The sequence below is a fragment of the Dama dama genome, chromosome 20 (assembly GCF_033118175.1).
Source record: "Dama dama isolate Ldn47 chromosome 20, ASM3311817v1, whole genome shotgun sequence".
Classification (NCBI taxonomy): domain Eukaryota; kingdom Metazoa; phylum Chordata; class Mammalia; order Artiodactyla; family Cervidae; genus Dama; species Dama dama.
This window is the reverse complement of record NC_083700.1, coordinates 56,953,907-56,979,339: the sequence shown is the minus strand read 5'-3', so window position 1 is coordinate 56,979,339 and position 25,433 is coordinate 56,953,907. Positions and strand designations below refer to the sequence as shown.

Here is a 25,433-nt window from a genome sequence, read left to right as displayed (position 1 = left end):
AGCTTCCTAGGCAGAGAAAATAGCTTGAGTAAAGAATGAATTGGGCAGAAGTGAAAGAAGGCAATCAGTAACACTGTTTCAGAGTGAACAAGGCTCATGGTGCATCTATCTTTATGAATTCTGCTTTATGGATTCTGTCTCTATGGATTCTGCTTCAAGTAGTGTAGAAAGCAAAAATGGTAACATAAAACAAGTTTCACAAGAGTATAATCCTTCTCCTGACTGTCTTCAATTATGATGTTACTTCCTCTTATTTAAAAATGTATGAAATGGGTTTCCCTGGTGGGTCAGTGGTAAAGAATCTTCCTGCCAATGCAGGAGACACGGGCTCAGTCCCTGGCCTGAGATGAGCCCTCACACCATGGAGCAATCAAGCCTGAGCACCACAGCTACGGAGCCTGCGCTCTAGAGCCCAGGAACCACAACTACTGAAGCCTGCATGCCCTAGAAGGCTCAGCAGCAAGAAAAGTGACCACAGTGAAAAGCCCTTGCACAACAACGAGAGAGTAGCACTTGCTAGTCACAACTGGAGAAAAGCCCATGCACAGCAACAAAGACCCAGAATAGCCAATAAATAAATAAATAAATAATTCTTTAAAATGTATGAAACATTGTCTTTTTCAATAGCTACCAAAGATACTACTTCAATAGAGTATCATATAATAATACATATAAGCATTAGAAGATACCTGAATCATGAAAAATGGTTTGCTGTGTTGAAGCTGACTGAAGTTAATATATAGGGGCATGATTTTATCCACACGCATATATATATAAAGAAAGCTGAGCACAGAAGAATTGATGCTTTTGAACTGTGGTTTTGGAGAAGATTCTTGAGAGTCCCTTGGACTGCAAGGAGATCCAACCAGTCCATCCTAAAGGAGATCAGTCCTGGGTGTTCACAGGAAGGACTGATGGTGAAGCTGAAGCTCCAGTACTTTGGCCACCTGATGTGAAGAGCTGACTCATTTGAAAAGACCCTGATGCTGGGAAAGACTGAGGGCAGGAAGAGAAGGGGACAACAGAGGATGAGATGGTTGGATGGCATCACCAACTCAATGGACATGAGTTTGGGTAAACTCCAAGAGTTGGTGATGGACAGGGAGGCCCGGTGTGCTTCGGTCCATGGGGGTCACAAAGAGTTGGACACGACTGAGCGACTGAACTGAACTGAACTGGTATATGTATCCTCACCCACATCTATCTATCTACTGATTATGTATACACTAACATATGTCAAACACTTGCTATATGTCTGATTTAATCTTCACAACAACCATATTTGGTAGTATTATCATAATTCCCCTTTAATATATAAGGCAGATGAGTTAAGAAGCTCTCTAAAGTATATGAGCTTAAATAGTATAGATGAGTTTAAGTGGCTACTGAACACTTGAAATGTGGCTAGTCCACACTGACATGTGCTATAAATGAAAAAGACACTCAAGATTTTGAAGATCTACTACAAAAAGTTGAAGCTAAAGCTCCAATACTTGGGCACCTGATACGAAGAGATGACTCATTTGAAAAGACCCTGATGCTGGGAAAGATCGAGGGCAGGAGGAGAAGGGGACGACAGAGGATGAGATGGTTGGATGGCATCACCAACTCAATGGACATGGGTTTGGGTGGACTCTGGCAGTTGGTGATGGACAGGGAGGCCTGGCGTGCTGTGGTTCATGGGGTCGCAAAGAGTAGGACCGACTGAGGGACTGAACCAAACTGAACTACAAAAAGAATGCAAAATATCTAATTAATGACTGTTTACATTGATTACATATTAAAACGATAATGCTTTGGATATATTAGTTGAAGTAAATATTACTAAAATCAATTTCACTATTTTTTTTACATTTTTAAAAGTGGCTACTGGAAAATTTTAAATTACAGTTGTGACATCATATTTCAATTGGATAATACTAATTCATATTTTTAAACAACATGCTAATGTTAGTAGTTATATCCAGATGAAAGGGACTTAATAATTTATTTCTATGGTTCTTTAAATTTAAGGGAGTGAAGGCTTTCACTCTGAAACAATAAATGATCAATGGTCAGTTAATCAAATCTGAGCAGAAGCAATGAAATTGAACTCTTTTGTGAGACAATAACCAAAACAGCAGAACCTAAGGATTTCCCTGTAGCTCAAATGGTAAAGAGTCTGCCTGCAATGCAGGAGACCTAGGTTCGATCCCTGGGTCGGGAAGATCCTGTGGAGAAGGGAATGGCAATCCACTCCAGTATTCTTGCTTGGAGAATCCCACAGACAGAGAAGCCTGGATGGCTACAGTTTGTGGGGTCTGAAAGAGTTAGACACGACTGAATGACTAACACTTTTTCTAAACACAGACTAGTTAATTCAAGGGGGGAAAAAAAAACTCCTTTTCCTAACAAGTCAAATTTAGATGAATGAATGGAGTAGGGGCCATTTAGCTTATCCCAATATTGACCATGCATACCAGAGCAATATTACCTACAAAAATATTTTGCTTAGCCCACAGTTCACACATACTAATTTTAAAAAGCTGAATAAGGTGCTAAGATTTATCAATCTAGAGGTCTTATATTAAAAGTTTTCATATATAAAGATTTATAAGATGCCTGGCTTCAGATGACTAGCTTGGTGTATGCTAGGCTAGTGTATTCTCAAAGACAAATAGTGGATGAGCACTCTTCAGTTCACCATAGTCCCTGTCAATCGCTCGTCTCATACCTAACCATCTCACTATTTATACTACCTGCCTGATCCCAACAGGGTATTTGAGTTTGTCACTCCTGATGTCAGTATTAGAAGATGCAATCCATCAAAAGGGCATAACTGGAAGAGATAAGTTCTTATTGGAAAGACAAACAACTCCTAGGATTATATCCATGTCCACAGGGAATCTTTAATGAAACTTAGCTAGAGAACAGATGTAAAAAGGTTTCCTTAGACTATTTCAGGACCCCAAAAGTCTAATACAAACATATTAAATCTGGTAACACTCAAGTTTTGGCTATAAAATGGGGACAGAACTATATGTAACCAGTTTATATCACTGGTACATCACTCTGGAGAGCAACTGTATGTAGAGTATGTTATAGGAGAGTATGTAGTGAAACAGAAGATGTATCTAATCCATAACCTAGCACTTTCATTTCTAACTGGACCCTTGGATTTCTACTCACACATACATGCACTAGGAGATACACAGAAAAGTGTCCATGGTGGCATTATTTAAGTAGAAAAGTAGAATCATCTGAATTATTGGTTTGTAAATAGATAAACTGAAATGTATTCATACACTGGAAAAACTCAACAGCAATTAAAATTAATGGACCAGATAGATCTACATATAGCAATATAAATAAACGTTTTAAGACAATAATGTTGAGTGAGTAAAAAGCATACATCCTTTTCAAAAGAATTTTGTTGTCGTTTTGTTGTTTAGTTTTTAAGTCATGTCCGACTCTTTGGCCATCCGATAAGATTGTAGCCTGCCAACATTCTCTATGGGATTTCCCAGGCAAAAATACTGAAGTAGGTTGCCATTTCCTTTTCCAGGGGATCTTCCCGATTCGGTCATTGAACCTGTGTCTCCTGCACTGGCAGGCAGATTCTTTACCACTGAGCCACCAGGGAAGCCAAAAAAGGATACGTCATTATGAAAACATTTCATGCAAAATTTTAAAGCACATATAATAATAGCATAATTTGTTACTGACGTAAAATACATGGAAATTACATACACAACTTCAGGGTGATGGTTTATGTCTATGTATAGACTGGTAGCTCACTGTTATTTTAATCTGCAAGTAACAAGCAAGCTTTTGTTGTAAGCCATTGATATTTTGAGATTGTTTCTTTCTGCAGCAAAACTTAGCCCAATGTGACTGATGCAATGTGTGTTTCAAAACTGATGAACTCTGGCATTTATTTATTTGAAAAACAGGAGATTTTCCTTCACTTTCTTCTAACCCACATACTAAAGGCCCTCGGTGGTAGTGGAACTGTAAGGAAAAAGGAAGCTGGGATTCTAAGTCACTTTTTATGGGAGAATTACTTGGTAATACCTGCACTGGACTATTAACATGAACAAAACCAACTTCTTATCAAGTTAAAACTACAAAAATACTAGGTTTATTTGTTATAGCTGTTAATATTCCTCTAAAAATATAGTGAATTAACATGTGTTGATATAAAATTGTAAAACTTTGTAACTCAGTTCAGTCGGCTTATTCAAAAGGTAGTCTCACAGAAATGATTCTATAAGTAAAGATGGCATAGAGTGCACTGAACCAATCTCTGGTTTTGATTGTGATCAATTTATTCAATAAGTACAAAATGATCTGAAGAAAATAAAATCGAATGCATATTTATTTACTCGTAATAGTGGTACAGGATATAAAAGTGAGTAAAATTTAATAAGAATGAATAATCTAGTAAATTGGATAAAGAAAAGCATATTTTCTGTAAGTCAAGAGAAGAAAAATACAATCTGTATAATGCAAAGACAGGGGATAGTGTATCTGGTTGAGAACATAAGGAAAAGCTTTACAGAGAACACACTATTTGAGGTATGGCTAACTGCTGACAAGATAAATGGTGAAAGTATATTCAAAGCAGAGGGAATGATTTGAACAGAAAGTAGGAGGTAGCAAATGATGAAACATTTGTCAAAGATAAAGTAAATCCAGATTGTCTGGAGCACAGGATATGTGTAGGAAAGAGACTTGAACAGATATATGGTGATGTACCATTGAAGGCTTTGACTGCCAAGTGAGACATTTGTATTTGTGGTGCTTGCAGAAGAATTTGTGTTTGTAGAAGAATCATTGTTGGTTTGAGTAAAGGAGGAATATAATCATACCTGTACTGAAAGGATAATAATTTAACAACATTATGTTCAATGTGTGGAAATGGGAAAAAAACAGAAAATGGTGTGAAGAGTTAGAAGCTATTGTAATAGTACAGGTTAACTGTAATAACTCTTATGACAATGGTATCATGACTTGGAACAGCAGCTCAGGGCAGAAGCCAGTGTCAGAGGAGAGATGAATTAAGTCATGGGACAATTATGGGTCTTAGAGAGTTTATTCTGAAATATTAATTTGTGAGTCCATAGAAAAATCAATCCTGAAATCATAAGAATGATGCAGTACATACAGTAATAGAACAAAAACAGGAGAGAATTTTAATGAAGATTCTTTGGAAGCAAGAGATGGGAAAAAAAGGAAGAGTCAGAGAGGACAGGAACCAGGAATGTGCAAAAAAACATTCAAGAAGGGAAAAGTTTTAGATAGAGAGAAATTGGTATTATGTGGGAAGGGTTGAAAAGGATGAATATAATCATAGGGTTTGGCAATTAGAAGGCTGGTGGTGATCTTTAAGAACAATTTAAGTATCTTGTGTGTTTGAATATAATTTTGCCAAAGCAAAAGTGGGAAAAAGTTGGATAGTTTATAATTTTAAGAAGTGTGACAACAAAAAGGAGGAGGCACAATAACTGCATGAGGACATAGTTTAAAAATAAAATTATTTTATTTAGAATCGAAGTTTTGTTTTATCTGCCAAATAAAAGAAACTCATCTACAATACAAAAATACTCTTCTGAATAGAAGGAAATTATATTCAAAACCTATTTTTTGCTATATTTCACAGGATGAGTTAAAAACCAAAACAAAACAGGCTAATATTATGGCTTATTCCAACACATTTGTATCAGAGAGAAGATATTAGCAGGTTTTATAGGCTCTCAAGGTCTGAGTTATCTCTAGATAAGGTCCCAGAAGTTATCTCTAGATAGCTTCCTTGCCCTGTGAATGCTTTGTGAGTTACAAAACTCAAAGCAGAGACATGTGTTAAGTAAAGGTTCCCTATAACCTTCTCATCTTTATTGCAGAAAGCACTGTTTAAAAGGACAGATTAAGCTGCCATGACTTGCTCTAATTTTAACCCATGAAACCTTAAGCGCTACATATGCCAATGAGAGCCGAGGACAGAAAATTATACAATCAATTTTAAAGTGCTCAAATGAAAATTATGAGTATGTGAAAATGTACACAATTTATTCTTATTTTTAATCTGTGGACACTCAGAGTAAAAATATGGATGGTTTCCTTTTCTGTTCCTTTCAATTCATTTTACTTCATTTCAAAACAAACATTGAAATCATTCATACAATTGTACTAGCTATGTCTTGTTGCAGAGCAAGTTACCCCAAAGTCAGTGGCTTTAAAACAACAGACACTTATTATCTCACAGTTTCCATCAGTCAAGATTTCAGAGTAGCTTAGCTTTGGTGATTTTGGCTCAGAGTTTTTCATGTGGTTGCGGTTAAGATTTGACATGGGCTGTAGTCATCTGAAGACGTGACTGAGAATAGGGAATTCATTTCCAAGTAGGTTATTAGCTGGAGGCCTCAGTTTCTTGCTATGTAGACCTCTGTACAGTTTGATTACGTAGCACTCAGAGTGAGTAATTCAAAAGAGAGACTAACCCAAGAGAAAGAATAATCTAAGAGAGAGAGTGAGCAAGGAAGAAGCTGCAGTGTCTTTTATGACCTAGTTACACACTGCTGCTTCTGCTGTAGCCTATTCATTAGAAGTGAGTGACTAAGTCTACTACACACTCAGAGAGTGAAATAAGATTGTCTTTTAGAAAAGAGGAACATCAAAGAATTTGTGGACGTATTTTAAAACTATCACAATGACTCAATTTTATTCTTGATTTGATTTATCATAAAAAGTCTTTTATCAAGACTTGACTCCTTCTAATAGTTTTCTCCAGTTTTTCACATCTATTAAGTTAGACACTTCAGTAGAAATATTCTAAGTAGTTTTGTAATGATGTACATTTTCCCAAAGATGAAATGCATAAAATTTCATTCCTCTTTCATTAGTTATGGTTATGTATCATGTATAAGACACTATATTAGTCAATTAATAACTAAAATATAAAGTCAATAACAAAAGTTGCCATAAGATAAATCACTATAAAGCATCAGATAAAGTAGGAGTCAGCAAACCATGACCCTGAGAGCTGGCTGCCTGTTTTTGTAAATAAAGTTTTGTTGGAACACAGCCATGACCATTTATTTACCTATTGTCTATGACTGCTTTCATCCTATGAAGGCAGAACTGAATGGTTGGGACAGAGATTGTACAGCCCACAAAATCCAAACCATTTCTGTTGGGTATTTAAGGGAAATGAAAAGTAGTTGTTGAACCCATAGCCTCAACTTAAAAGAATTATCAGCAATTTATACCTTTTAGATAGAGAATTTTCATTAAAAATGTTTCAAAACACTGATTCCACCTCTAACACATATTAAAAAAATAAATAAATAAATAACAAAGCTTACAGCCAGAACATGACATGCTATGTGTCAAGAGCTAGATAACTCTATAATAATTGAAAACATTTCACTTTTTGCAAAATGGGATATGTAATAATCTATTTAAAGATTTTGTTAGCTAAAGTGGAAACTCAGAAAGCCAAAAGGGCTTATGTATAATAAATAAATTGCTACAATTGAAAAGAAATACTATTTTTTCCTCCAAAAGTCAGTAAAATTCTAAAATACTTGAGTTGAATTTTTTTTAAAGTAACCACATCCTACTGAAAATAAAGTTAGGATATTTCCTAGTTAAAGCCAAAATGTTAAAAAAAAATTTTATATGAAGTTCTTAGATTTGACAATTATCTTTAAAAAAAAAAAATCATTGTGCCTTAACTATGGAACTATTTTGTATTGTTTCAAAATTTCTATTCAATGTAAAAAACGATCATACTTACAAGGATAAAGAATTTCAGACCCCCAAACTCTTCAAATTCACTTGAAAATATAATATACAAGGCTAATTCCCTATTATTTAGTTCTATTTTATCTTAGAAACACATTAACTTCAGTGTTTACACTGATACTATTGTGTGTATTCTCTGTTTAAGAGAATTTTAGTAGTCATCTTACCACAATAAAAGTAGTGATTGGTTGTGCCATGTTTAATTGCTGATATTTGACTACTACTACATTTTAACCTTAAAAATGGTATGCTTTCATGGTTCAATCTAGTACAAACTTGGAGGACAGGAGAAACAGAAGATCCATTAGACATGAAGAAATCACTTCAAACACTACATGGAAAAGTGTGTTTTTATTATAAGCGATTATTTCTTTATCTCAACTTCTCATACTTTTGTCCAAGGAGAGAACAAGACAGGCTCTTGTCAGTTGAGACAGAAAAAGGGAAGATGTAGAAAAGTGGAAAGAAAGGGTATATAACATGTTTGGATAAGAAAGAGGACTTCCTTTTTAGATATAAGAAATATGAGGCCTCTTTGATTTCTTTCATCAGAAACACTGATGAAAGAAATCAAAGAGGACACAAACAGATGGAGAAACATACCGTGTTCATGGATTGGAAGAATCAATATTGTCAAAATGGCTATTCTACCCAAAGCAGTCTATAGATTCAATGCAATCCCTATCAAGCTACCAACGGTATTTTTCACAGAACTAGACCAAAGAATTTCACAATTTGTATGGAAATACAAAAAACCTCGAATAGCCAAAGTAATCTTGAGAAAGAAGAATGGAACTGGAGGAATCAACCTGCCTGACTTCAGACTCTACTACAAAGCCACAGTCATCAAGACAGTATGGTACTGGCACAAAGACAGAAATATAGATCAATGGAACAGAATAGAAAGCCCAGAGATAAATCCACGAACCTATGGACACCTTATCTTTGACAAAGGAGGCAAGGATATACAATGGAAAAAAGACAACCTCTTTAACAAGTGGTGCTGGGAAAACTGGTCAACCACTTGTAAAAGAATGAAACTAGAACACTTTCTAACACCATACACAAAAATAAACTCAAAATGGATTAAAGATCTAAATGTAAGACCAGAAACTATAAAACTCCTAGAGGAGAACATAGGCAAAACACTCTCCGACATAAATCACAGCAAGATCCTCTATGACCCACCTCCCAGAATATTGGAAATAAAAGCAAAACTAAACAAATGGGACCTAATGAAACTTAAAAGCTTTTGCACTACAAAGGAAACTATAAGTAAGGTGAAAAGACAGCCCTCAGATTGGGAGAAAATAATAGCAAATGAAGAAACAGACAAAGGATTAATCTCAAAAAATATACAAGCAACTCCTGCAGCTCAAGTCCAGAAAAATAAATGACCCAATCAAAAAATGGGCCAAAGAACTAAACAGACATTTCTCCAAAGAAGACATACAGATGGCTAACAAACACATGAAAAGATGCTCAACATCACTCATTATTAGAGAAATGCAAATCAAAACCACAATGAGGTACCATTACACGCCAGTCAGGATGGCTGCTCTCCAAAAGTCTACAAGCAATAAATGCTGGAGAGGGTGTGGAGAAAAGGGAACCCTCTTACACTGTTGGTGGGAATGCAAACTAGTACAGCCGCTATGGAAAACAGTGTGGAGATTTCTTAAAAAACTGGAAATAGAACTGCCATATGACCCAGCAATCCCACTTCTGGGCATACACACTGAGGAAACCAGATCTGAAAGAGACACGTGCACCCCAATGTTCATCGCAGCACTGTTTATAATAGCCAGGACATGGAAGCAACCTAGATGCCCATCAGCAGATGAATGGATAAGGAAGCTGTGGTACATATACACCATGGAATATTACTCAGCCATTAAAAAGAATTCATTTGAACCAGTCCTAATGAGATGGATGAAGCTGGAGCCCCTTATACAGAGTGAAGTAAGCCAGAAAGATAAAGAACATTACAGCATACTAACACATATATATGGAATTTAGAAAGATGGTAACAATAACCCTATATGCAAAACAGAAAAAGAGACACAGAAATACAGAACAGACTTTTGAACTCTGTGGGAGAATGTGAGGGTGGGATATTTCAAAAGAACAGCATGTATACTATTTATGGTGAAACAGATCACCAGCCCAGGTGGGATGCATGAGACAAGTGCTCCGGCCTGGTGCACTGGGACGACCCAGAGGAATCGGGTGGAGAGGGAGGTGGGAGCGGGGATTGGGATGGGGAATACGTGTAAATCCATGGCTGATTCATATCAATGTATGACAAAACCCACTGAAATGTTGTGAAGTGATTGGCCTCCAACTAATAAAAAAAAAAGAGAAAAAAAAAAAAAAGAAATATGAGGCATATATGAAACACTTTGGTGGGAATATTTAATATAATATTGTGTGAAAGATATCTGTGAATCATCAGCAAATAGTAAAGACCTAGAGAGTAAATGAGTCACCAAGAAAGTAAATACATTAAGAAAAAGAAAAGGCTAAGATCAATAGCATTTAGAAAGAAGATGAAAAAAAGGAAACTTACAGAAATGTCCTATATATAAAAATGAAATGTACTGACACAGCTATATTTAAAATGAGTAACCAACAAAGACCTATTGTGTAGCACATGGAACTCTGCTCATTGTTATGTGGCAGTCTGGATGAGAGGAGGATTTGAGGGAGAATGGATACATGTATATGTTTGGATGAGTCCCTTTGCTGTCCACCTGAAACTATGGCAACATTGTTAATTGGCTATACTCCAATTCAAAATAAAAAGTTCAAAAAAATGTTTCAAAAAGAAAGTATACTGTCAAAAGGAGGATATTGTCTAATTATTTATCATCCATAATAGTTCTTCAGCCTTTTCATTTGGGGGTAATTTTATGACTTGAGAAGAATGAACAAACACTTTTTATTTATTTGTACGAACATCACTATTTCCAAATAGGTAATCCCTGGGCCACTTTACTCATATTTTCAAACAAAATCTGCAAGCTAAGGATATACTTCTTGTGACTTGGAATAATCCTTATCTTTCACGATTTAGGAAGATGTGACTTTAAGTTTATCAGTCTGTACACTCTATAAAGCCAAGATGATGTCCTGTCTGATACTGAACCCCTTATGTCTAACATACTGCCTGGAATACATAAGATAATATATAAAGTAATTAGCCTCCAACTAATAAAAATAAATGGAAAAAAAAAGTAAAAAAATATATATATCTGGAATGAAAGAGTAAATAAATTAGATACAGCAGTGGCAGTAGAAACAGAGATCTATCTTTTGAGATCTTGATCTGTGGTTTACTCTCAGGCCCAGCATGAGCTTTCACAGGATAAGCAGCTTTACTGAGTAGGGGGGAGCCAGGTGCTCCAGGAATATCAGAAAGGGCCACGAGACAAGGATAAGACAGAAGAGTAGGACTTGAGCTCAGTTTCTCTCACAAAAATGTCAAAATCACAAATAACTGTTAAATAACCATCAACAAAAAAGACTGAGGCCTATCAAAAAAAGATACTTTACATTCAAAGACAAAGTAGAAACCACAATGAAATGGTAGGAAGGGGTGCATTCGTGATAAAATCAAATACCATACACCCTGGGTAGGTGACCAATACAAACTGAAAAATAATTATATCACAGAGCTTCTACCATAGGACTCAGAGATCTAGGCCCCACGTCAGGCTCTCCAGTCTGGGGGTTTGCCAAAGGGAAGAGGAGTTCCTAGGGCATCTGGTTTTGAAGGCTAGTGGGGCTTTACTGCAGGGACTAGGGGAAACAGAAACTCCACTCCCGGAGGGTGCACACAAGATTTCATGGGCACTGGGACCCAAAGCAAAGCAGTGACTCCACAGAACCCTGGGGAGGCAGGGGGTGGCTTTGACTTACTGTAGGGACAAGGACACTGGTGGTGGAGGCTTCAGGAAATACTCACTAGTATTAGCTCTCCTGGTGTCAGGAAGCATTTAACAAGAGGCTTCCTGTGTGCTGTTTTGGATCTGTCAGGAACCCTCTGGCCCTTATTGATTCCTGAATATTCAGGAATTAAGAGGAGAGGCACGCCTTTCCAGGGGCTGAGGAATCCAGGCATTTTTCATTACAGTGATAAGTACCCTCTTCCTTTTTATGAGCCATACGGTAAAAGGTGATTGTTTGCAACTCTCTCTCTTTGATAGGGATCGTCTTTTGTTTTGTAAGTCTGGAATTTTAATCTTTGTCTTTGCTGAGAATAACCACCTTGTAAAACAGTATATATGCCCACGCCATGTTGATTAAAACACCTTTGCTCCATTAGAGCTTTGGTCCCTGTGTCTTTCTTTCTTTCTTTCTATTCTTTCTGTCCTTCTCTCTCTATTTCTCTACTTCTGACTGATTCCTTGGAGCACGGAGGCCCGCTGAGCTCACTTTCTTGCCCGGGCTTCTAAGACCCTCTCGAGAAGGCGCACTGTGCCCTCACCCACTAGAGAGGGCGCCTGGTGCCTACGTGCAGCAGCGCAAGCCCTAAGAACAGGGCTCTATTGGCTTTCCGCGTAAACCAGGGGATGTCAGCCTCTTTCTCTCTCTTACTCTCGGAACCACAGGTTCCGGTCCATTAAAGGACCAACAAGCGCTATCAGCCTCTTTCTCTCTCTTACCTTCTTATCGTTGACTCCGGACCACCAGGTTCCGGTCCATTAAAGGACCAACATCCTGGGATAAACATTTTGGCAGAGACTGGCCCCACTCAACAGCCTGCAGGCTCCAGTGCTGGGATATCGTAGTACAAACAACAAAAAGGATAGGAACACAGGCCCACCCATCAGCAGACAGGCTGCTTTAAGTATTCCTGATCCCACAGCCACCTATAAACACACCCCTTGACACAGCCCTGCGCACCAGAGGGATAGGATCCAGCTCTAATACAGCTCTACCCACCAGTGAGTAGGTACCCATCTCTCCCACCAGGAAGCCTACAAGCCCCAAGACCAACCTCACCCACCAGGAGACAGACAACAGAAGCAAGAGGAACTACAATCCCACAGCCTGTAGAATGGAGACCACAAACAGAGAAAGTTAAACAAAATGAGATGGCAGAGAAATACACTCTACCTAAAGGAACAGGATAAAAAAACCAGAACAACAACTAAGGGAAGTGGAGATAGGCAATGTATCTGAAAAAGAATTCAGTTTAATGATAGTAAAGATGACGCAAGATCTCAAAAAAAAGAATGACTGCACAGACTGAGAAGATACAAGAAATGCTTACCAAAGAGCTAGAAGACTTAAAAAATGAAAAAACAGAGCTGAACAATATAATAACCGAAATGAAAAATACACTAGGAGGAATCAATAGCAGAATAACTGAGGCAGAAGAAGTGAACTGGAAGACAGAATCAGGGAAATCACTGCCAAGAAACAAAATAGAGAAAAAATAATGAAAAGGAATAGGGACAGTCTAAGGGACTTCTGGAATGATATTAAATGCATCAACAGTCACATTACAGGGTTCCCAGAATGAAAAGTGAAAAAGGGTCTGAGAAAATATTTGAGGAGATAATAGCTGAAAACTAATCTGCTTATTTAACTTATTACTCTGTGAAATACTGGGCTGAATGACTCACAAGCTGGATCAAGATTACTGGGAGAAATATCAACAACCTCAAATACACAGATGATACCACTCTAATGGCAGAAAGCAAAGAGGAACTAAAGAACCTTTTGATGAGGGTTGAAGAGGAGAGTGAAAAAGCTGGCTTAAAACTTCACATTCAAAAAACTAAGATCAAGGCATTTGGTGCCATCAGTTCATGGCAACAGATAGGGAAAAAGTGGAAACCGTAACAGATTTTATTTTATTGGGCTCCAAAAATGATTGTGGATGGTAACTGCAGCCATGAAATTAAAAGACACTAGCTCCTTGGAAGAAAAGCTGTAACAAACCAGACAGAGCATTAAAAAGCAGAGACATCACTTTGATGACAAAGGTACATAGAGTCAAAGCTATGGTTTTTCCAGTAGTCGTGTACAGAAGTGACAGTTGGACCATAAAGAAGGCTGAGCACCAAAGAATTGATGCCTTTGAACTGTGATGCTGGAGAAGACTCTTGAGACTCCTTTGGACAGCAGGGCTATCAAACCAGTCAATCCTAAAGGAAATCAACCCTGAATATTCATGGAAGGACTAATGCTGAAGCTGAAGTTCCAATACTTTGGCCACCTGATGCAAACAGCTGGATTATTGGAAAAGACCCTGATGCTGGGAAAGATTGAGGGCAGGGGGAGGTGGTGAGAGAGAATGAGATGGCTGGATGGTGTCACCAACTCAATGGACATGAGCTTGAGCAAACTCTGGGAGATAATGAAGGACAGGGAAGCCTGGCATGCTGCAGTTCATGGCATTGCAAAGAGTTGGACACAACTTTGTGACTAAACAACAACAATGGGAATGGAAACAGCCACCCAAGTCCAAGAAGCACAGAGAGTCCTATACATGATAAACCCAAGGAGGAACAAGCTGAGGCACATTTTAATCAAATTGACAAAAATTAAAAACAAAGAAAAAATATTAAAAGTAACAAGGGAAAAGCAAAAAATAACATACAATGGAATCCCTGTAAGGTTATCAGCTGATTTTTCAGTAGAAATTCTGTGGGCCAGAATGGAGTGATCATATGTTTAAAGTGATGGAAGGAAAAATCTACAACCAAGAAATATCCTACCCAGCAAGGCTCTCATTCAGATTTGACACAGAAATCAAAGGTTAACAGACAAGCAAAAATTAAGAGAATTTAGCACCACAAAACCAGTTGTACAGCAAATGCTAAGGAAATTTTCTAGGTAGACAAGAAAAGCCCACAACTAGAAATAAGAACAAGTTGGACACGATTGAAGCGACTTAGCAGCAGCAGAAACAAGAAAATTATGAATGGGAAAGCTCACCAGGAAAGGCAAACATAAAGTAAAGGTGGGAAATCATCCATACGCAATACGATATTAAACCCAGCAATCATAAGAAGAGGAGAGTACAAATGCAGAATACTGGAAATGCATTTGAAATTAAGAGGCCAGAAACTTAAAACAATCTTTGGTATATTTATATATAGATGGCTATATTAAAACCTCAAGGTAATAGCAAACCAAAAATCTACAATATATAAAAACACTAAATAGAAAAAGCAATCCAAGCACAACACTATAGATAGTCATCAAATCACAAGAGAGGAGAATAAAAGAGGAAGGGAAGCAAAAGGACCTACAAAAACAAATCTAAAACAATTAAAGTGGCAATAAGAACATATATATTGGGTAATTACTTTCAATGTAAATAGATTAAATGCTCCAACCAAAAGACACAGACTAACTGAATGAATACAAAAACAAGACCCATATAGATATTATCTCAAAGAGACCCACGTTAGATGTAGGGACACATACAAACTGTAAGTGTGGGTGTGGGAATAGGTGTTCCATGCAAATGGAAATCAAAAGAAAGCTGGAGCAGCAATACTCATATCTGACAAAATAGACTTTAAAATAAGATTATTACAAAGACAGAGAAGGACACTATATAACAATCAAAGGATCAATCTAAAAAGATATAACAATTGTAAATGTATAAGCACTCAACATAGGAGCACCTCAAAATATAAGGTAAATGATAGCAGTCATAAAAGGAGAAATTAACAGAAACATCATAATAATGGACTTCCATACCCCACTTACATCAATGGACAGGTCATTCAGACAGAAAATCAATAAGGAAACATAGGTCTTAAATGACATACTAGATCAGATTAACTTAACTGATATTTATAGAATATTTCATCCAAAAGCAGCAGAATACATTTCTTCTCAAGTTCACATGGAACATTCTCCAGGATAGATCCTACGCTTAGCCACAAAATAAGCCTTGGTAAATTTATGAAAACTGAAATCATATCAAACATCTTTTCCAACCACAATGCTATGAGATTAGAAAACAACCACAAGAAAAAAAAACAAACTAAAAAAAAAAAATGTGGAGGCTAAGCAATATGTTATGAAACAAACAGTAAATAAATACATAGAGACAAATGAAAATGAAACCATGATGATCCAGAACCTAAGAGATGCAGCAAAAGCAGTTCTAAGAAGGAATTTTATAGCAATACAAGCTTATCTCAGGAAGCAAAAAAAACAAACAAACCTCAAACCACCTAACTTTACAGCTAAAGCAACTAGAGAAAGAAGAAAAAATAAAATCGAAAGTTAGCAGAAGGAAAGAAATCATAAAGATCAGAACAGAAATAAATGAAACAGAGACAAAGGAAACAGTAGATCACTGAAACTAAAAGCTATTTCTTGGAAAAGATGAACAAAATTGTTAAATCTTTAGCCAGACTCATCCAGAATAACAGAGAGAGGACCCAAATCAATAAAATTAAAAATGTAAAAGGAGAAGTTACAACAAACACCATAGAAAACACAAAGGATCATAAGAAACTGCTAGAAGCAACTTTATGACTGTATGACAATAAAATGGATGACCTAGAAGAAATGGACTGATTCTTACATATGATCTTCCAACACTGGATCAGAAAGAAATAGAAAATATGAACAGACCAATCACAAGTAGTGAAATTGAAACTGAAATTTAAAAACTTCCAACAAACAAGTCCAGGACAAGGTGGCTCCACAGGCGAATTCTATCAAACATTTAGAGAAGAGTTAACACCTATCCTTCTGATACTATCCCAGAAATTGCAGAGGAGGGAACACTCCAAACTCATACTATGAGGTCACCATCACCCTAAATCCAAAATCAGACAAAGATACCACACACACACAAAAAAATTACAGGCCAACATCACTCATGAACACAGACACAAAAATCCTCAACAAAACACTAACAGCTGAATCCAACAATACATTAAAAGGATCAGACATAATGATTAAGTGGGATTTATCCCAAGGATGCCAGGATTTTTCAATATCTACAAATCAACCAGTGTGATACACCATATTAACAATTTGAAGAATAAAAACTATGTAATCATCTCAATAGATGCAGAAAGAGCTTTTTGACAAAAATTCAACAATTTATGATAAAAATCCTCCAGAAAGTGGGCCTTAACATAATAAAGGCCATACATGACAAACTCACAGCTATCATCACACTCAATGGTGAAAAGTTGAAAGTATTTCTTTTAAGATCAGGAATAAGACAAGGATGTTTACTCTCATCACTTTTAGTCAACATAGCTTTGGAAGTCCTATCCAGGGCAGTCAGAAGAAAAAGAAATAAAAGAAATCAAATTGGAAAAGAAGAAGTAAAACTTTCACTGTTTGCAGCTGACATGATTCCTTATACAGAAAATCCTAAAGATGCTACTAGAAAGGTACTAGAGCTCATCAATGAAAGGCTGCATTCATTCACACTTCAAAAAGTATAGAAGTGTCATAAAATAAATTCATTTAGTCAACATTATTTGAGGATATAATATATGCCAGACACTGATGAGTAATGTGGAATATTTTACATACTCAGTTTAAGTGTGGAATATAGATAAGCACTTCATTATTTAAGAGGCTCCTGATTGGACAACAATTTATTTTGGTATCACAGTTCCTCTACTTCAGACTCTTGACATTTGGATATACAAGTTTCCTAAAAGATAGAACTGGTCTGCTCAGGATCCAAATAGGGATTTCAGTCTCTGAAATTTCCCTGACAACTATTTGACTTGTATTCCCTTGGATCATACATGTAGTCATGAAATAAAAGTTCAGAATGAAGTTTTGCCTAGAGAAGGTCTGGCAATGATTAAAAGAATATGCCTGGAATGTCTACTTAACAGATGCTTTTACTCATGCTTATGTTATAGGAATCTTGAGAATAGAAAGGCAACTGGTTCTGTCCTTCCTGAACTAAATCGCCTGGCAATGTCGTTCACGTATTCCGCTCTTTTGAATGAGTCTCTTGGCAATAAATCAAAGGTGATAAAGTGACTATCATCACAGATTATTAGTTTTTCTTAAAAAATGTAACTTGGATAAGAAATAAGAGGAATTCTCCTACTATGATACTGTGTGGCACAACACTTGAATTGCTAGCTCTTCCTAAAACTCTAATAACTAGAGTTTTAGAATGAAATTCACTAGAATCATTCACAGAAAAGAATATGTGCTTATAATCATAGCACCTTTTCTTTTTTTTTCCAAACACAAAGCATTAAATAAGTTCTGCTGTTGTTTTTTTTTTCCATGCAGACCCCATAGGGATTGAGTTTTTTGTAGACTCTATCTGAAGATAAAACTAGAGTCAGAAAATCTATTGTCTAATGCCTCCCATCAGTGTCTACATCTAAAAGTGAGAAAAATAACATGATGATATTAATATTTCCATGTACTAATATATAAAGACTTGAGTTCCAGATTAGATCTTCAATTCTGAAGCAAGTCATGTGACCAGACTGTGTCTCATTCTTCCAATTCTAAAAAACAAATGGGATAAACTAGATAATGTCTTGCACACTTTACAGTTCTAAAATTCTATAACTTAAATATAAAGAGGAGGAGGAAGCAGGAGCGAGGGGACATATGTATACCTATGGTTGATTCATGTTGATGTATGGCAGAAACCAACACACTATTGTAAAACAATTTTCCTCCAACTAAAATTTAAAAAAAGAAGAGGAAAAACTCTAGGTATTTTAAATCTTTTGAATAGGTGAGAAAGATGCAATAATAATAATAAAAAAAAACTGGAGTATTTGTATTTCATAGTGAGGAGGGTAGGTCTAGCAATCTGGAGCTTCAGTATGACGAAAGAAACTATTTACTGACAACAGCTCTAGAAAGTAAACACCGTGACTTCTCATAGATCTTACTTTATTTTTAAAAACAGAACTTCCTTGTTATCCTTCTGTTTATACAACAATAACAACAACTAATACAACCTTTGCCATTTATTAAACACCTCCTGTGAGCATACTTCATCTTGGGAAGTTATTTTCCAACCCTGACAATAAACATAAAAAGATATCTCACTTAAGTTTTACAAATGAGAAAGAAGGAATCCAAGATCAGGCTTAAAGGAAGTGATACTTGGGCTGACTTGTGACAGAAGAGTAGTTTAGTATTTGTAATCCAGAAAAGATAGGAAGGACATTATAGGAAGTAACAAGAGCCAGATGAGCTGTGACATACTGTGCTTAACCTCCCTCTAGCCATTCTGAACTGCTTATGATACAGTTCTTTTTTTTCTAAATAAATTTATTTATTTTAATTGGAGGCTAATTACTTTACAATACTGTAGTGGTTTTGCCATACATTGACGTGAATCTGCCATGGGTGTACATGTGTTTCCCACCCTGAACCCCCCTCCCACCTCCCTCCCCATCTCATACCTCTGGGTCATCCCAGTGCACCAGCCCCAAGCACACTTTCTCATGCATCGAAATTGGACTGACAATCCATTTCACATATGATAATATACATGTTTCAATGCTATTCTACCAAATCATCCCACCCTCACCTTCTCCCACAGAGCCCAAAAGACTGTCCTATACATCTGTGTCTCTTTTGTTGCTTTGCATACAGGATTATCATTATCATCTTTCTAAATTCCATATATATGCATTAGTATACTGTATTGGTATTTTCCTTTCTGGCTTACTTCACTCTATTAATAGGCTCCAGTTTCATCCACCTCATTACAACTGATTCAAATGTATTCTTTTTAATGGCCGAGTAATATTCCATTGTGTATATGTACCACGGCTTTCTTATCCATTCGTCTGCTGATGGGTATCTAGGTTGCTTCCATGTCCTGGTTATTATAAACAGTGCTGTGATGAACATTGGGGTACATGTGTCTCTTTCAATTCTGATTTCCTCAGTGTGTATGCTCAGCAGTGGGATTGCTGGGTCATATGGCAGTTCTATTTCCAGTTTTTTAAGGAATCTCTACACTGTTCTCCATAGTGGCTGTACTAGTTTGCATTCTCACCAACAGTGTAAGAGGGTTCCCTTTTCTCCACACCCTCTCCAGCATTTACTGTTTGCAGACTTTTGGATAGCAGCTATTCTGACTGGCATGAGATGGTACCTCATTGTGGTTTTGATTTCCATTTCTCTGATAATGAGTGATGTTGAGCATCTTTTCATGTGTTTGTTAGCCATTTGTATGTCTTCTTTGGAGAAATGTCTGTTTAGTTCTTTGGCCCATTTTTTGATTGGGTCACTTATTTTTCTGTAATTGAGCTGCAGAAGCTACTTGTATATTTTTAAGATGAATTCTTTGTCAGTTGCTTTGTTTGCTATTATTTTCTCCCATTCTGAAGGCTGTCTTTTCACTTTGCTTATAGATTCCTTCGTTGTGCAAAAGCTTTTAAGTTTAATTAGGTCCCATTTGTTCATTTTTGCTTTTATTTCCATTACTCTGGGAGGTGGGTCACAGAGGATCCTGCTGTGATTTATGTCAGAGAGTGTTTTGCCTATGTTTTCCTCTAGGAGTTTTATAGTTTCTGGTCTTACATTTAGATCTTTTATCCATTTTGAGTTTGTTTTTGTGTATGGTGTTAGAAAGTGTTCTAGTTTCATGCTTTTACAAGTGGTTGACCAGTTTTCCCAGCACCACTTGTTAAAGAGATTGTCTTTTCTCCATTGTGTATTCCTGCCTCCTTTGTCAAAGATAAAGGTGTCCATAGGTACATGGATTTATCTCTGGGCTTTCTATTTTATTCCATTGATCTATATTTCTTTCTTTATGTCAGTACCATACTGTCTTGATGACTGTAGCTTTGTAGTAGAGTCTGAAGTCAGGCAGGTTGATTCCTTCAGTTCCATTCTTCTTTCCTAAGATTGCTTTGGCTATTCAAGGTTTTTTGTATTGCCATAAAAATTGTGAAATTATTTGTTCTAGTTCTGTGAAAAATACCTTTGATAGCTTGATAGGTATTGCATTGAATCTATAGATTGCTTTGGGTAGTATAGTCATTTTCACTACATTGGTTCTTCTAATCCATAAACCTGGTATATTTCTCCATCTATTTGTGTCCTCTTTGATTTTTTAATCAGTGTTTTATACTTTTATATATATAAGTCTTTTGTTTCTTTAGGTGGATATATTCCTAAGTATTTTATTCTTTTTGTTCAATGACACACTCTAAAAATACTGTGTTCTAAAAACACTCCCAATCCTTCATGCCTCCATATATTTTGCTGTTCCCAATGAAATGTCCTTCCATATTCTGACTATCTCACAAGAATATGTCATATTTTCTGAATTAGCTTAAGCACACTAAGGTCCCTTTAGGAAACAGTAGCAAGTATCAGTAAATTAGAAAATTATTTCTTCCTACTTTATCTCAATTCATCATATATAACATATACTTACTGAAAGTCTATAATATATAAGGCATTTACTTAATGCTGTGTGAGACAGTTTTCTGTCAAGATAGTTCAAGTAAAAAATAATTATGGTATGAAGCAATAAATTGAAAACCACAATTCTGAAGATAAAGGCTTAACAGAGGAAGCAATTGAATCTAATTGGGTAGGAAAAGCAGGAAAGACTTCAAGGTTGAGCAGATGATTTAAGATGGGTCTCAGAAGTTGATGCTAGGCTGACAATAGGAGTAGGAAAGCGATGGTCTTCAGAGGTGATAGAAACAATGCCAAAAATAAGGGGGTTACATTTAAGGTATGTTGAATGCTCTGGTTTGGCCTAGTAAGTTGGGAAGTGTGAGAAATAAAGTTAAGTGAGGTATACATTGTGGGAGGTTTTTAAAGTCAGGGTGAGAAATTCTTACAGCCTACATTCTTAGGCCTTTTATACACTGATTCCTGCCTGCCCTGCCCCCCCCTTATAATCTGCTGTGTTCTGTCCCCCTGGTATTTCTGGAGAAGCTTGCATTATCTAGGTCTTTCCTGATTTTAGTGACTATACCAGAAAAATATAGATTTTGTCACACAGTTTTTCCAAAACCCATTAATTAGAACCCTCCCCCTGAAACTGAGCTCTATATCCCAGCAACTATCTTGGTATCTGGAACTGAAGAAATGAAAGGTCATAGTCTTACACAGTTTTCTATAAAACACAAAGCTGGCTATATTTGTGGTTGGAATAAAATCCAGATTTCACTTATTTTTCCTATAGTAAAAAAAAAAAAAAAAAGAGCATTAAAGGTTCCATAAATATTTATGAGCAAAAATGCTGTGATACTCTTCATTAGGCTGCTATGTTGAACTGATGCAAAAAGATGTTTCAAAAACAGAAGATAGAGTGAAAATGAAAAAATCTCATTCTAATGGGGAATACAGGTTTAATGACATTCCCCTGAAATTTTTTCCAAAGTAATGAAACAAAAACTCATGAAAACTTAATATGTGGAAATTCTTTGACCCTTAAAACAGGACTTCAAAAAACAATGCATAATGTTCAGAAAAATGTTTCTAGTGAACATGTACATATAAAGAACATTTTTCATTGTTCTTAGAAAATATTTCCTTTAAGATTCTTTAAGTATCTGTTAAGGAAAACAAACTATAAATCTCAGTAGGTTACTTTGGATGTACATGTGCTCCATATAAATGCAAATTAATTCACCATGTTCACACATAATACACAAAATCAATCCCTGATAGCAATCTGAATATGTTTTCTGATTTGAAAACACATTTGTGTTCAGTGATTTTTTTTTTTAAAGAATAAATGACTAATAAAGCAGAGTTGCATATGGCAGACTGATTTAATCAAACTAATGTATTCCAAATAAAATTCTACAAAAGGAAAGGGCAATTAAACCTTGTCAGCCAAATCCTGACCACTGTCTGTTTTTGTATATAAAGTTTTATTCGGAACACACCCAGACTCATTCACTAACTTGTTGTCTGTGACTGCTTTTGTACTCCAGCAGCAGACTTGAAGCATGGTGACAGAAATTATATGATCCCAAGCCTAACATACATGATATTTGGTCTTTTATAGAAAAGTTTCTGATTCTTGTTCTAGGATAAATGTAAACCTTAAATTTCAAAATGTTGTTACACTGAATATGTAGATCTTACTTTTTTTTAAAGTCAGAACCACAAAGATTTTTCACTAGACTTATTCTCAGATTATAATTCTGCATCTACCTTCTCTAGGAGTGGCAGCATCTTAACCCTGGTCTCTATCACTACTTCCATTAGTCCATCCTATTCTTTGATATAAGTTTGAGGTATTATCCATCTTATAAATCCTGAGCATAAAAACATCACTAGATATCTTTGCTATTTTTATGCATTAATATCTAAATAAAAAGTAGACAGTGCACTACTAAGAAAACAGTGTAGTTTCTATGTAAACACAGATCCAAGGGAAGTTCCTCTTCCAACCAAAGTACCACCTCTAGATTCCTTCTATAAAAAATTTAGAGTTGCCGTTTCTTCAAAAGCAGTGATTACCACTTTATTACGTTATCCCTACCTAAAAGAATAGGAACACAATTTTAGTCAAAGAAAGCCATAGTTTCTCTATCAGCATATATATCTTTATGATAGTTGTCAAACAAGTTTTAATTCCCTGTCTTAGAGTATCTTACATAACAGAACTAGCATTTGGGTGCATCTGTGTGTAGAATTCTTTACTCATTTTCTAGAATTTAAATCACTTAAGGATCAAGTCTTATTGTATATCTAGCACACAGAAGTGTTCAATAAGTATTTTTTAATGATAGAATAAGTGAAAGTTTACTAGTGTCTTTCATTTTTCTGGGGCTGTAAGAAATCACAATATCCTTCTAGAACATAGTACATGATGAACATGCAAGATACACATATCTGTAGACAACTAATTTCCTTCAAATCATAGGATATTAGTTTTTAAACCTATTAGAATTCTGAATCTTCCTGTCCCAGGTTCAAATACAAAATTATATTTTAAGCATTTTAAACAAAATTCCCTAGGAGTAAATCCTTGAAAGCCAAAGGAAACCAAAAAATGCTTTTTTTTTTTTTTTAATCAATTCTAAAGTAAGTAAAGTGATCAAGTTTATATTTTCTTAGGAGGCTAATAGGCTTATTGCCCCAGGCCGTATACACACTGAATATTTACATCTGAAAATGAGTGACACTTTTTTTTGTATTTGAAGGCACAAAGTCCCATTAGAATTTCTCTCTTATATGAGTCCTTTTAAGCAGTTTTTTCCTAATTTGGGCAATCTGAGAAACTTTATTAGACTAAGAAGAGTACTTTTGTTTATTACTCTTTAATATAATATGCATGATAAATACCTTGTTCCCTATATTACTCCATATATGTTGGATCTTATTCCTTTTTCCAGAAGGTTTTACTTCTTAATAGTCACTTAATGTATATTTAATAAGGATAAAAGAAAAATATAAATAACATAAAATTAAGTACACAAACCCTTATATTCTTGGCTTTCGCTAACTTTTGTGTTTTTAGCTTGTAACACAGATCATGTGTATCATTCATTTCACCATAGACAGAAACTTTGGCCTTTAAGCTTTTATATTATAATCATGTGAATTTTTAAAATATTTTTGTTGGTTTATCCTTAATAACCACTTACATGTGATTTAATCTTGGTGTACCCCATATGACATTTGGTTTTGTGATATGAATGATCTTCTATAGTCTTCATTTTTCCCATATGCTTTAACTTTCATAGCTGTAGAAAAAAGTTCTACATCTAATATAGTATTTTCTATTTTCCTAGTATTTACTTTGCTTTGTACAAAGAGATGTCATAAATATCAAGAAAATAACATACTTTATAGCCACAAAGACTCAAAATCCTTCCACCTTTGTAAGCACCTCAATTGCTCCTAGAAATTTCTTGACTCCAGTTTCTTAAATTTCTGATGTTTGAGATTTAAAAGCTATTGACATCTCATTTCTAAAGTAATAGTTCAACTTAGATTTACCTGCACCTGGTTTTTAGAGAATGGCAGGGTTAGTAGAAGTGTTTATTTTCATTCACTTCCCTTTAATTGATCTGAAATTGTAACTTTCTATATCTTCTCTGTTCATATCCACTAATATATCTACACTGTTTCATGTGTCTTATCTTTTAATTTCACTGATTTATACTTTTTTCTACTTTTCTACACTTTCACAGACTTAATGGTATAGTGAAATTAACTCACTTAATTGAGTAAGTGATGCTATTAAAACATTTCAAAGATGATAAATGTCAAATACACGATCCTAAGTCATAAAAATTTTAACACATCCATGTCTTTGAAACACTAGTCAAGTTGTGATGTGGTGCTTGGTACCCCATACTTTTCAGCTTCATACTGTAATAATAGGATGTATTCATTAGAAAGCCAACTAGAATCTTCACCTTGAGGAAGCAGGATGATGTGGAAAAGTTAGTCATCACTTCTTTGCAATCTCAGCTCTGCTACTTTGCTATCTGTCCTTGGACAAGTTTAACTTCTCTGAAATAAAAGTTTTCTCTTGTACAAGAAAGGAATAATTATTTCCTAGGGTCTTGTAAGGATTAAAAGGTATAATGTATGGCAAATTATAAATTTTGAATAAATTGTAGCTATTTTATCATATTCAGGTAGTCATTCTTCTTGTGATGGGATGTGTCATAGATAGACATTTCATTTTATTTTCCACTCTCTGAGAAAAATTA

The 25,433-nt window shown here is 35.7% G+C and overlaps 1 protein-coding gene across 1 annotated transcript in view; it reads right to left on the bottom strand.

Moving 5' to 3' along the window:
• COL24A1 (collagen type XXIV alpha 1 chain) overlaps positions 1-25,433 on the bottom strand; it is a 368,161-nt gene that overhangs the window by 148,935 nt on the left and 193,793 nt on the right. The window lies entirely within an intron of this gene.